Genomic DNA, 11,587 nt, shown 5'->3' with positions numbered 1-11,587 from the left:
CAATCACTAGGTCGCCGATTAGGTCGTCCCCCGTAGCCAGTACAAGGTCGAGCAGCGCTTTGCCTCTCGTTGGTCCACAGACTTACTCCCAAGTCTCTGCTTTTGTATTCTCCTTCCCTCCTGATGACTCTTTATCCATGGCTGTTGTTGATTAGTCTCTCCGTGTGGTCTTCAAACTGTCCACGTCCAGCGTTGTCAACCAAAGTCCCATTTTCATAAACCTATCACATGCCCACATCCTAATTTGGGGCTTTACCAGTGTCCTCCTAATTTGGTTTGTTCCCCTGGAAAACTCTGCCCCCAACCCCTCCACCCCCCTGTTCTGGGGCCTTGCAAGCCAATGCCACCTTATCTCATGTTATGGAGCAGTGTGGTATATGGCCCCACTTTCCCAGGCTGTGTGTATATCCATTGGCCTTGTTGTATTGGACAGCCTGTCTGCTCCTGAAGGCTCAGAAAACTACATATGAGATCTAGGCTTTTTAGAAATCAGTTAACCCCTGCTGCCCATCCTGAACTATTCTAATATATATACACACACACACATATACACACACATACTTATACACATACCTTGTGGCAGGGCGCAACCTAGGGGTGCCGTGAACTCCTCTAGCACCCCCTACCTACCGTGCCAAATCAGGTTTAAATGCACCCTCTTTATCTTTCCCACCATGTCTTTGATGGTAATAAGTTAAAGGGAGGCTGCCTTTCTAACCCTCCTTGGCACGATGCCTTGATGTATCTTGGCTTGGTCTAGTCGCCCGGTGCGCTCCAGCCTCTGGGGCTACAAGTGAGTCCTGCAGTCACCCGTGCCCTCACGGATCCCCGGACTTGTCTCCATTCCCGCCGGTGCCCTTGCGGGCACCTCCTGGCTTCTCCCCGCGGCTCTCGTAGCCCACACTGGGGCCTTGCCTCGCGATTCCCCACCCGCACCGGGACCTTGCCTCGCGATTCCCACAATTGAGGCTCAGGTGGTCATAGCCGTGCCTGGCCCCCAGACCCCTTTCCCAGGTCTCACACCCACTGGGCTCCTCACAATCAAGGCTCAGGTGGCCTCAGCCGTGCCTGGCCTCCAGACCCCCTTTCCAGGTCTTGCACCCCACTGGGGCTTCTTGCCTGCGCCCACACTGGGCTCCTCCCAATACTGCCCACACTGGGGCCTGGGTTGGGACACCCAAAACGCAGTGCCCTCTCCGGCGCCAGGAACCCCCCCACTACTGGGGAGCTCCTATGAGGCCTCCTCCAACCTCTACAGCCTCACCCAGTCCTCCAGTCTTATACCACAACAAAACAGAAAACTCACACTCCTGTGTTTCAACATAAATTCCAAGCCAAACTGGCTAACCTTCCTTCATATCCCTGCTAGGGTTTCCTTCACCCAGTATCTTCATACAGACACCGCTCAGGCTTCTCTGCTATGCCTACTCCCAGCAGAGCTCCCTCTTCCTCAGCTGCCAGAGGGGAACTGACTCTGGCCTCAGCCTCGCTGTTTATATAGGCCAGGCCCTGCCCCCTTCCAGTCAGCTGACCAGACTGGTTGTCTCGGCAACCCACACCTGTGCTGCCCTGGTGACTGGTAGCTAAGCCCATATTCCTGTTTGTCAGTAGCAGGCACCTTAGTGCCCTGCTACACACCTATAAGCCAATTCCCAAAAAGCAAATCTTTAAATACCACTTCTAAACCTTCATATTTCTGCAACATACCGTTTTGTCTTTCTTCTCTTCACTCTACTTAGTTTCTGTCTCTCAGGAGACACATCTACATGTTCATTAATCCTCTTTTTCTAATGCACATTACATTTAGTATCTTCAGTGTTGAAGACCCCAAGGGCCTCTGCTTAGCAAAAAGGGGGCAGAGGCTTGTTAATCCTCCTCAAAACCTTGGGGAGTTTCGTGACATCTATATAAATTTGTGGGCCTTAAGAGTTCAATTCTTCAGATATTGGCTTACTGGGCCAGCCCCATCTAAAGCCATCAAAATGTATGGAGACACAGGTTAAAACAGAAAAGTGTATTAATCAACAACCATGACAACAGCATTAACCAGCAAAATATATGAACAAGAAATTATACACAGGAATAATAACACACAAAAGTAACAGTTATCATCAGTACAAACACTAGAGGTCAGAATACTTCAGCAGTGAACCCTGTCTCATTGAGCTGAGCGACACCTTTTACTGTAATGGAGGATTTCTACTCCTTTCCCCTCACAGGTACTCCAAACCTCCAATTTAGGATGGGTGATACGTTACCAAATCCAAAAGGAATGCTGAGATGGAAGAAACTAACTTCAGGTAAGTCGCCAACAACTCACCAGGATACTCTGGCAAGTTTCCATCCCTCCACTCAAGGAACCTCACTTCTGGCTCACCAAACAAGATGCACACACTACACAGACACTTGCTTCAAGACAACGATCCAATAACAACTTTATGATCCCCTCACTTGTGTCTGAGGGAGAGAGAACAAGGATACACAGATCACACCCCTTACAAATCTCACAGTCACCCCATACTTGTCAATCAAATCTCTTCCAATCATTCTCATGAGTGACCCATCAATCAGGTGTCCATCACAGTTCTGGCTAATTGGGTGTCTTGGTACCTCACAGGCTGCTGAATAACTTCCCCACCAAGGCAGACTGCATAACCTGGAGGCTACCTCACATGCATAATATATGCATTTACATTATGACATTATAAAAGGGCAAACGGTCAGCATTTCTAGAGGCTTCGTCCTTTCTAGTCATGTGAGCATGCGCACAACACCATGCCTTCAATCAAAGCCGAGAACTAGGGGTGTCTACAATGTGAGGCACTAAATTAATGCACTTTAGGCTGTCTAATGTGCAGTAGTATAAGCGCATGCTTTTCAGGTGATGCTTAATACGCATAGCTTATTTCACTGTACATTAGAATACTAGCATGGGTTTTTACACAATGCTTTAATGGGCAGTAAAATAGGCTATGCAAGTTAAAGAGTATGCGTAAACATGCCCAGGGAGAGGCAGTGAACACCCTTGTTTCCCATTCACTACAGCAGAAGTTACAGTATTCAGCACCATCCTTCTCTTTCCCCAGTCTTTTACTTGGGAATCATGCTTATTTCTCTGAAAGATTCTTGCCCTTAAGTATCTCTCTGGCACATAATCCTTCACAATACATTTGAAGGTGGTTCTGTTTATTTACCGTTACTAGTACGTTAAATAGTTTTCTCTGTGGAAAATGTGCTCTTAGCTATTCCAGGGACATTTATTTAGCTGAATTTAAAAGTGAGAATACTCTGACATTGTTAAAGTTAATGACCTGGTGGTTTACAAGACAAGACACATTTCAAGTCAAATTGATCGTATTAAAAGTTTTAGTGAGCAATGTTAACAACAGTGTGTTATTTCACAACGTCCTCAACCAAAACCTTTATTAGTACATTAATTGTGACAGAATGTCCAAGTCCATGAAGTAAAAGGCATGTTTTATTTCTATAATATGCAACTTCAGGTAACCTAAAATTCTAGATTAGCTGCCAATAACCATATAAAATTGCCCAAAAATCCCATCTCATTTTGAAATAAATGCATAATTCCTATATGTGAATTAATCCAGTTCTGAATACTTTTCTCTGTTTCAATTTCCTCAAGGTGGGAGACAAGGAGACAATGGAAAGATCCTGCAAATCCACTAGACTTTAGGTCAAGCTTCTTTTTGAGCAGCAGCGATTACTTCCATATCTTCAGTGAACAGGTTTTGTTAGACATCAAAGGTTGTGACCATACAACAGCAATACACAGGATTGAAAATTTACAAGGAGTGTCTTTTAACTCATTGATATGAAGTATCAGATTTCTCATTCTCTTGTGTGGTCTCTTGCTGAATATGATATCGCAGAACACAGACTTTGTTAACATAATTAGTCACAGCTTAGTCTGGTTTTAAAAAATATTCTTTTTGCTTTTGTTCTATAAAAACATTCAGGAGAAGAAGGGGAACTTGTCCCTGAGCTTGTGTGAATGGCTTACAACTGAATCTCCTACTTGTACAGAGAGATACCTTTGACAATACAGCCATATCTACACATGCACTTTGCTGTGGAGAAGACTAGTTGTGGAATAAAGCATCACCATATACATGTGCAACAATATTGGGCCACAGTAAGCTAATTAATGTCACAGTAAGATAGCAATGTCAGGAACAGTACTATCTTATGCCAGGATAATTTGCTGAGATTAAATGCGTATGCAGAAGCTGAGCAGGGCTGATCCCCCAGGGCTGACCTCCCACACTTCCTGCCAGCCTGGACCTGCTCCACCCTCGCTCAAATTGAGACTGTCCTGGGTGCACATGTAGATGTACCCAGGAGTAGTCTGCTCCAGCTCAAAGTTCTCTGGAGTTTACTGCTTCACATTAATTGCACATGTAGACACACCCTACACGTAGCATTTGAATCCATAATTTTCACGAGAAGCACTACTTTACATTGAACAATACAGTATAGGTATCCTTACTTAAGTCTGGTTTGTGGCTATCTGTAATAAGGAATACAAAGGTGGGGATAAATAAAAACAAGCCTTCTTCTTGTGCCCTTTTGTAGGATTGGTATTTTGCCTTGTTCTTGACTGCCCAGGGATGAGCTTGCTACAGGCTTGAAATAACAGCAAAGTTTGTCTCTCCAAAGTGGCCTAGCCTACCCTGGACACTGGCCAAGCAAGGTGGCCCTGTGGGAATCAGAAAGAATGGAATGCTACACCTTTTCAAAAGGTGGGGGAGTAGTTATTGGACATGGAGAGCATTGAGTCTAAGTGAATCATAATCATAACTGTGATGCATGCCAGTTTAGGATCTGACCCAATGTGCACCAGACATATGCATAACTTAGGTTCTAAATTATCTAAAGGATCATAGGTATCACACTAATGTATGCCTCTGCAACTGAGAGAACTCCAAGACAGGGGGAATGTTTACACATGCAATTAATGTGCTCCTTGGGGTGCATCTACACATAAACCCCTATCAGTAACAAATTGAGCCCAGTAGGAGCAGCGGTCTAGAGCTGCTTCTGCCCTGCTCTTCCCCACTGCAGAAGCCAGGGGGAACTCCAGGCTCCCCTGGGTGCCAGCCCCAGGTTGGTAGGGGGCACAAGATCTTAGCCCCAAGCTCTGGGGGGCTGATGGGGAATCTGTCCCAGCTCAGCAAGCAGCTCCATCCTAGCCAGGGGGAGATCAGACTGGCCCTGAGCAGGGGAGGGGGAAGAAGGGAAGCTGTCCTGGCTGGGTGGGCAGCTGCCTACCAGCCATGTGGAGATCAGGACCCATCCCAATCTTCACATGTCTGCAGGAGCTGTGACAGGTGCTGGGCAGCTGCCTCCCAGCCACATGGAGTTCATGACAGGTGCAATCTCCAGGTGGCTAGGAAGCAGCATCCCACCAAGCCAGAACAGCTCTTCTCACCCCCTGTGGCACCCTGCCACCTGGGATGACCAGAAGCGGTCAGTGTCCACATGTGTGGTACAGTGCATTAGTTAATTTGCCATTTTTCTAGTATCTGTATTAACAGGTACGAGAAAATGGTGCATTAGACTAATATACTGTGCAGTAATTATTGTGGTTGTATAGAGAGTGAAACTTTACTGTGCATTAAATTAGTCTAATGTGCAGTAGTGTCTCATGTAGATGTACCCAGGTACTTCTGGGACTTCAAGGGCCCTCTGTTGACTGTGGTGTGTGCGAGAAATCCCGTGACAGTAGATTCCCCAGAGGCATGTTTCATGCTGCCATGCCCTGACTTGGGGTACACCTCTGCAAATGAAGGGACTTCTGAAGCCCCAGAAACAGCAGAGACCCGACCCTGTAGGACAATGGGCAACGTCCATGTCACCCAATGAAGAGGATCCACTGTGTCCTGGCACAGCTGCTCCCATTCTAAGGATAATGTCTGTTTTTAACCTCAGTGCGTGCTTTTGACTCCCTAATATCTCAGTTCAATGAAAACAAATTTTGTAAAAAACTAGGAGTTCCAGGTAAAAATAGCTGAGCTGATATTAAGCCCAGCCCTGCAGTGTCCTAAGATGAAACTCAAAGGGAAGTAAATATGAAGTTCTAAGGACAATTCCCAGAATACTTGCAACATGCCTAAGCAGCACTCAGTGACACAAACTTTGCACCCCATTCTGTATTGGTATTTAGAAATGGTGATTAATTGCCTTTTCAAGCAATAGAGTACAATATGAAGGTAATTTCATGGTAAATTGTATTGACATTTTTCCTACCCTTATGTTGCTTTCTCACTTTCTGTCTTACTCAAACACAAATGAGCTCCTGCACCCATAATTGCCAAGCTATAGTTTTTGCAATTTCATGTCTGAGCAGTATTTGAAGACAATGAAGCAGGGACTGATTCTGAAGAAGTGACATTTTCAAAGAAGAACTGCACACAATTCTACCAACGCCTGGCTGAATTACAAGCCCATGCTCCTGAACTAAAAATCTATCTCAGATAATTGACATTTATTTGATTGAAACAGCAGGGTGCCCTCCATCACCATGGGAGGAGACCATATGGAAGAACAGTATGAGTGGAGATAATGTTTGTATGCTGAGTGTGTCAATGCGTTTAGAGATTATTCACAGGACTCTAGGGATTCCAGTATGGTAATGTTTCAGCTAAATTAGAATCAGATTAATTGCTCTAATCTAATGGAAAGACAATGTTTATCAAATTATTGCTCTTTCACCACACGATATTGCAGTGTCATTACTCTTTGAGTTAAAAAAAATCAAAAGGCTCTCTTGTAGCACATCTGCTCCAGAGATCTCTAATAGCGCTGATTTCCACAACAGAGAGTTAATGCACTTTATAACTCTATGAGGTAGGTAATAACTTAGAGCAAAAGGTTAGTAGATGATAAATCCCCAGTGTTCCCAAGGATATGACAGTGATTTCTATTGGATAATGCAGCCCTGTGCTTATTAAAATGTTTTGGGCTGTGTTTTATGGGGGGGATAGTTTTGTTTTGTTTTGCCTTTGGTTGTTTTGTAGAGCTGTGCTTCATTTTACTTCAGGCAAAGAATAATTTTCCCCTGAATTGAAATAGTACATAACACAAAAATTAAATTAAAGAACAGGAGGTGAATGCTCTGCTACATTTACTTTTGGGTTTTTTTCCTTCCATTTGAAACTCTTTCAGAAAATAGCAAAAAAAAGATAAGTGACATTGAAAGTCTCCGGATACCTTTCAGGTAATCTGTGAATCAGGTAGTCCATGAATCAATAGTCTATAAAATTCAGTTTGGATCAGATATCAAACACCTGATCTCACAAAATAGTGAGATCTTTCAGTTCCCATAAACTGCTTTGGGACTGATGAGTGCACAGCATCTCACAGTAGATGTTTTATACCTCAAAGGATAGAATCCTTTTTTTAATCACAACCTTGATTAGCTCAAAAATATACTCTTGTTGCAAGTATTCTTTAAAGTGTTTTAAAATGTTGTAGCATGCTAAAAATACTTTTTACTATAGATGCTTAAAAGTAACTGTAGTAAAATAATTGTATTTTTAAAGCAGCATCTAAGAAATATTTTATATTTTATAAAAGTAGAGAGAGGATATAGCCTTGTTTTCAAAAACCTTGATAAATAATATCCCCCTCTTTTTTTTTTCCAGGACTTCACTTACCCAGTAAATTACCCAGTGCATACTTCCAACATGGTTTCCTACTGAACTAGGTTTTATGCTGTTGAAACTCCATGGACTTCAGGGCATACAACTAGAATAATAGGGGAGAGAGAAGTATTTCATCTCCACTGAACTTAAAATTAAAAGGCTGCTTCAGTGAAGTATTCAGTTTCTGCTTAGAAAGGAAGTATAAAACAAACAAGCTTTTAAATTTTTCAGCCAACAAGCAGTAATTAGCAGTTGTTGCTGATCACTTCAGTCACATTTTTACTGCAAATAATGTAAAAGAAATAAATATCTTAGGTAGCATAGTCTCCCTAATTCATGTCGGAGCTGCCTTTTCCAAAGGTAGGCACAATAGCGAACTGACGCATTTAAGTGAGTCAACTGTGAAAGTAATGTGGTAACTAGACATGTGGTTACCCAGGCAGCTCTCTCAGAAATGCCTTGCTGTGCTCAAAAATGCAGGCTCTTGTGACATGAGCACATGTTGATTTTTTGTACTTGCTGTAGTCGCCTGTGAAAAGGTGGCCTTTCTGTTTATATAACCTGTCTTTCCCTGCATACATCCAAAAAAGAGGTTCTTGTAGATATGAAAAGAGCCTCATCTTACAGTTCTTCTGTCTTGTTTGACTTGTGGGAAGTTAAAAGTTCATAGCAGGCTGTGTTCCACCCCAGGCATTTGAGTTTTAAGCCTTAACTCATAACCTGTAGATTAAAGTTAAGGTGGCATGTCAATTCAAGCTGGGCTGCATAAGCCACGTACTCTCTGAAGCCATGCTTACAAAAGCCCTAACAGCTTGCTCTTCTGCTGATTTTATTACAAGGATGATGTTAGACCCTTTTGGCTGCCCAGCTTTTCTCTTTATGTCTACTGAAAGTTAACAGGGACACCTGCCCTCTTTAACTGAAGCTTTCCTGCTACTTTTGAAGTGAGCAAGGTTCTGGGAAGAAGTATGGTCTATGGGTAGAAAGTCACTTCCTCTGTGATCAGTCAATGCTTGGATCTAACTTCATACCTTTTGTTCTCAGTGACTCAGCCATGGACTCCTCTGTTGTTTTCTGTATAGTAGTAGCTGTGAACTGGCAGCCAAGTCACTCGCCATTGTGTTAGTATAATCTATCTAGGACAAAGATCCCTATCCACACAGTTTTAGTGACTGGAAGAAACCAATCATAGATATGAATTGGAAGGATGTAATGACCACTGCACAATTAATAGGTGGTCCATTACTTTGGAAGGAAACACCATATAGATGTGCTAATCTTTGAAATACACATATTTAATCTAGACGCTTAATTTAAAAATGCATGATCGATTGTCTTTAAACCACCCACTACATTATAAATTGGAAACGATTTACAATAGTTGGTAGTATTTGGAAAACTCTAATAAGGGGAAACATTGAGAATATTTTTTATTGGAACCCTGTCTTTTTAATAAAATATAATGTTTTATCTGTTTGAACTCAATAAAAAGAATTACATTTAGGGAATTCAGTCTGGCTGAATTAAAATATTTACAGACTAAAAGCAGGAGGAAGTGTTTCCGGAGGAAGGTCCTTTACTAGAATCTGTAAGGTACTTTAATACAGTGTGGTTAGTCATTAAAATCATAATGTTATAAATGCACATAGTACTATTATGCAGCTGTTCATTTCTTGCTCCAGAGACCTCTGACGCTCAGCCCTGCCTTTGGATACATTTGGTGTTAAAACCCATTTGGAAATCTTTCCTGGAAGATTCAGTGTAGTCAATAACAGTTGCATGCATATAATAATGGGTATAATTAGGTTATAATCTACTCTCTAACAACTTGTGGCTTTTATTCCTTGTGACTCTCGGTAGTGCTAGGGGGAACAGGGACTCTCCTGTTGCCTGCTGATTCCCTTTGGCCAGTTTGTAGACAGCCACCAGATCCCCTCTCAGCCTTCTCCTGTGGAGACTGAACAGGTTCAGGTCTTGTAGCCTCTCCTTGTAGGGCCTGCCCTGCTGCCCCCTGATCATGTGAGTGGCCCTCCTCTGGACCCTCTCAATGCTGTCCACAGCCCTCCTGAAGTGGGGCGCCCAGAACTGGATGCAGTACTCCAACTGCAGCCTAACCAGTGTCGCAGAGAGGGGGAGGATCACCTCCTTGGACCTGCTCGTGATGCATCTATGGATGCATGACAAGGTGCAGTTAGCCTTCCTGACTGCATCCCCACATGATACAGACAAAACAAACAGGGACAAGACATTAAAATGTTCATGAGTCTCATTCTCCTCAGGCTTTAGTTTTATACTGATTACATTTCAATCAGTGAAACCCTGGTCCACTTCAGGAGAGTTTTGTCATTGATTTAAGAGTTCAACTGATGTCAATGGAGCTCACCCCAATTTATATTAACTTCAGCCTAGAATCAGGGTATGCCTCCAGCTGAAACAGTTTACACCAGTATACTGCTACCTCTGCAAAACATAGTTCAGCTCTTCCTCCCATTATTTAGAGTTCTAAATACTGCTTCTGTAACTTGGTCTTGAAAATATTTAAAATATTTTTAATAGTGTTCAAAGCAAGGACTGGGGGAGGACAGTGCAAAATGGCAACAATAACCATCTCACACAATCAACAGTCTTCTCTTTGCCTCTTCTGTTTCCCTCAGTGGAGCTACTCCCTGATCACCAAAGGACACTCAGCAACCAGACATAACTGGCCAGTACTGCACCTTGGGTGGCTGGGGTGAACATTGCAGCACCCAGAGTTTTGCTGCTTCAGGGGAAGATGTCACTTTCTTTTTTTGCCTCCAGTGTGTGTATTGAGTAGCCACTGTTAGCTAGCAGCCTGTTCTTTACCTTCCCTGTTGCCAGAATCAGAACCACAGCTGTGTTTCTTCAAGCAGCTAGCAGAAGTTTCCCAATCACAGGCCCTGTTCTCATGGAGGACTTCAATCACCCTGACATCTGCTGGGAGGGCAATACAGCAGTGCAGAGGGGACAAGTTTTTGGAGAGAGTTGGGGACAACTTCTTGGTGCAAGTGCTGGAGCAGCCAACTAGGGGCCATGCTTTTCTTGACTTGCTGCTCACAAACAGGGAAGAATTGGTGGGGAATGTAGTAGTAGATGGCAACTTGGGCACCAGTGACCATGAGATGATTGAGTTCAGGATTCTGAGGAAAAGAAGGATGGAGGGCAGCAGAGTAAGGACCCTGGACTTCAGAAAACCAAACTTTGTTTCGCTCAGGGAACTCATGGGCAGGATCCCCTGGGAAGTTAGTCTCAGGGGGAGAGGAGTCCAGGAGAGCTAGCTGTACTTTAAAGAAGCTTTACAGGGAATGCAGGAATAAATGTAGCTCACAAGTAGCTACATTAAAAAATTAGACAACTGTGGTGTCAACGCCTACACAGTCAGATGGGTTGCAAACTGGCTGGAGGGCTGCACCCAGAGAGTGGTGGTGGACGGGCCATTTTCAACCTGGAAGGATGTGGGCAGTGGAGTCCCCCCAGGGTTCAGTCCTCGGGCCCGCACTGTTCAACATCTTCATCAGCGACTTGGACGATGGGGTGAAAAGCACCTTGTTCAAATTTGCTGATGACAATAAGATGTGGAGAAAAGTGGGCACGCTAGAAGAGAGGGACAGGCTACAACTAGATCTGGACAGGTTACAGAGGTAGGCAGCTGAGAATAGGGTGGGTTTCAACACGGACAAGTGCAAGGTACTGCACCTGGGGAGGAAGAACCAGCAGCATACCTACAGGCTGGGGAATTCTCTTGTCAGCACAGAGGCAGAAAAGGATCTCAGAGTCACTACTGATTCCAAGATGAACATGGGCCGGCAGTGTGGGGATGCAGTCAGGAAGGCTAACTGCACCTTGTCATGCATCCATAGATGCATCACGAGCAGGTCCAAGGAGGTGATCCTCCCCCTCTCTGC

This window comes from Crocodylus porosus, unplaced genomic scaffold, assembly GCF_001723895.1.
Source record: "Crocodylus porosus isolate Cpor-Errol unplaced genomic scaffold, CroPor_comp1, whole genome shotgun sequence".
Classification (NCBI taxonomy): domain Eukaryota; kingdom Metazoa; phylum Chordata; order Crocodylia; family Crocodylidae; genus Crocodylus; species Crocodylus porosus.
Note: the sequence above shows the minus strand (reverse complement) of the source record.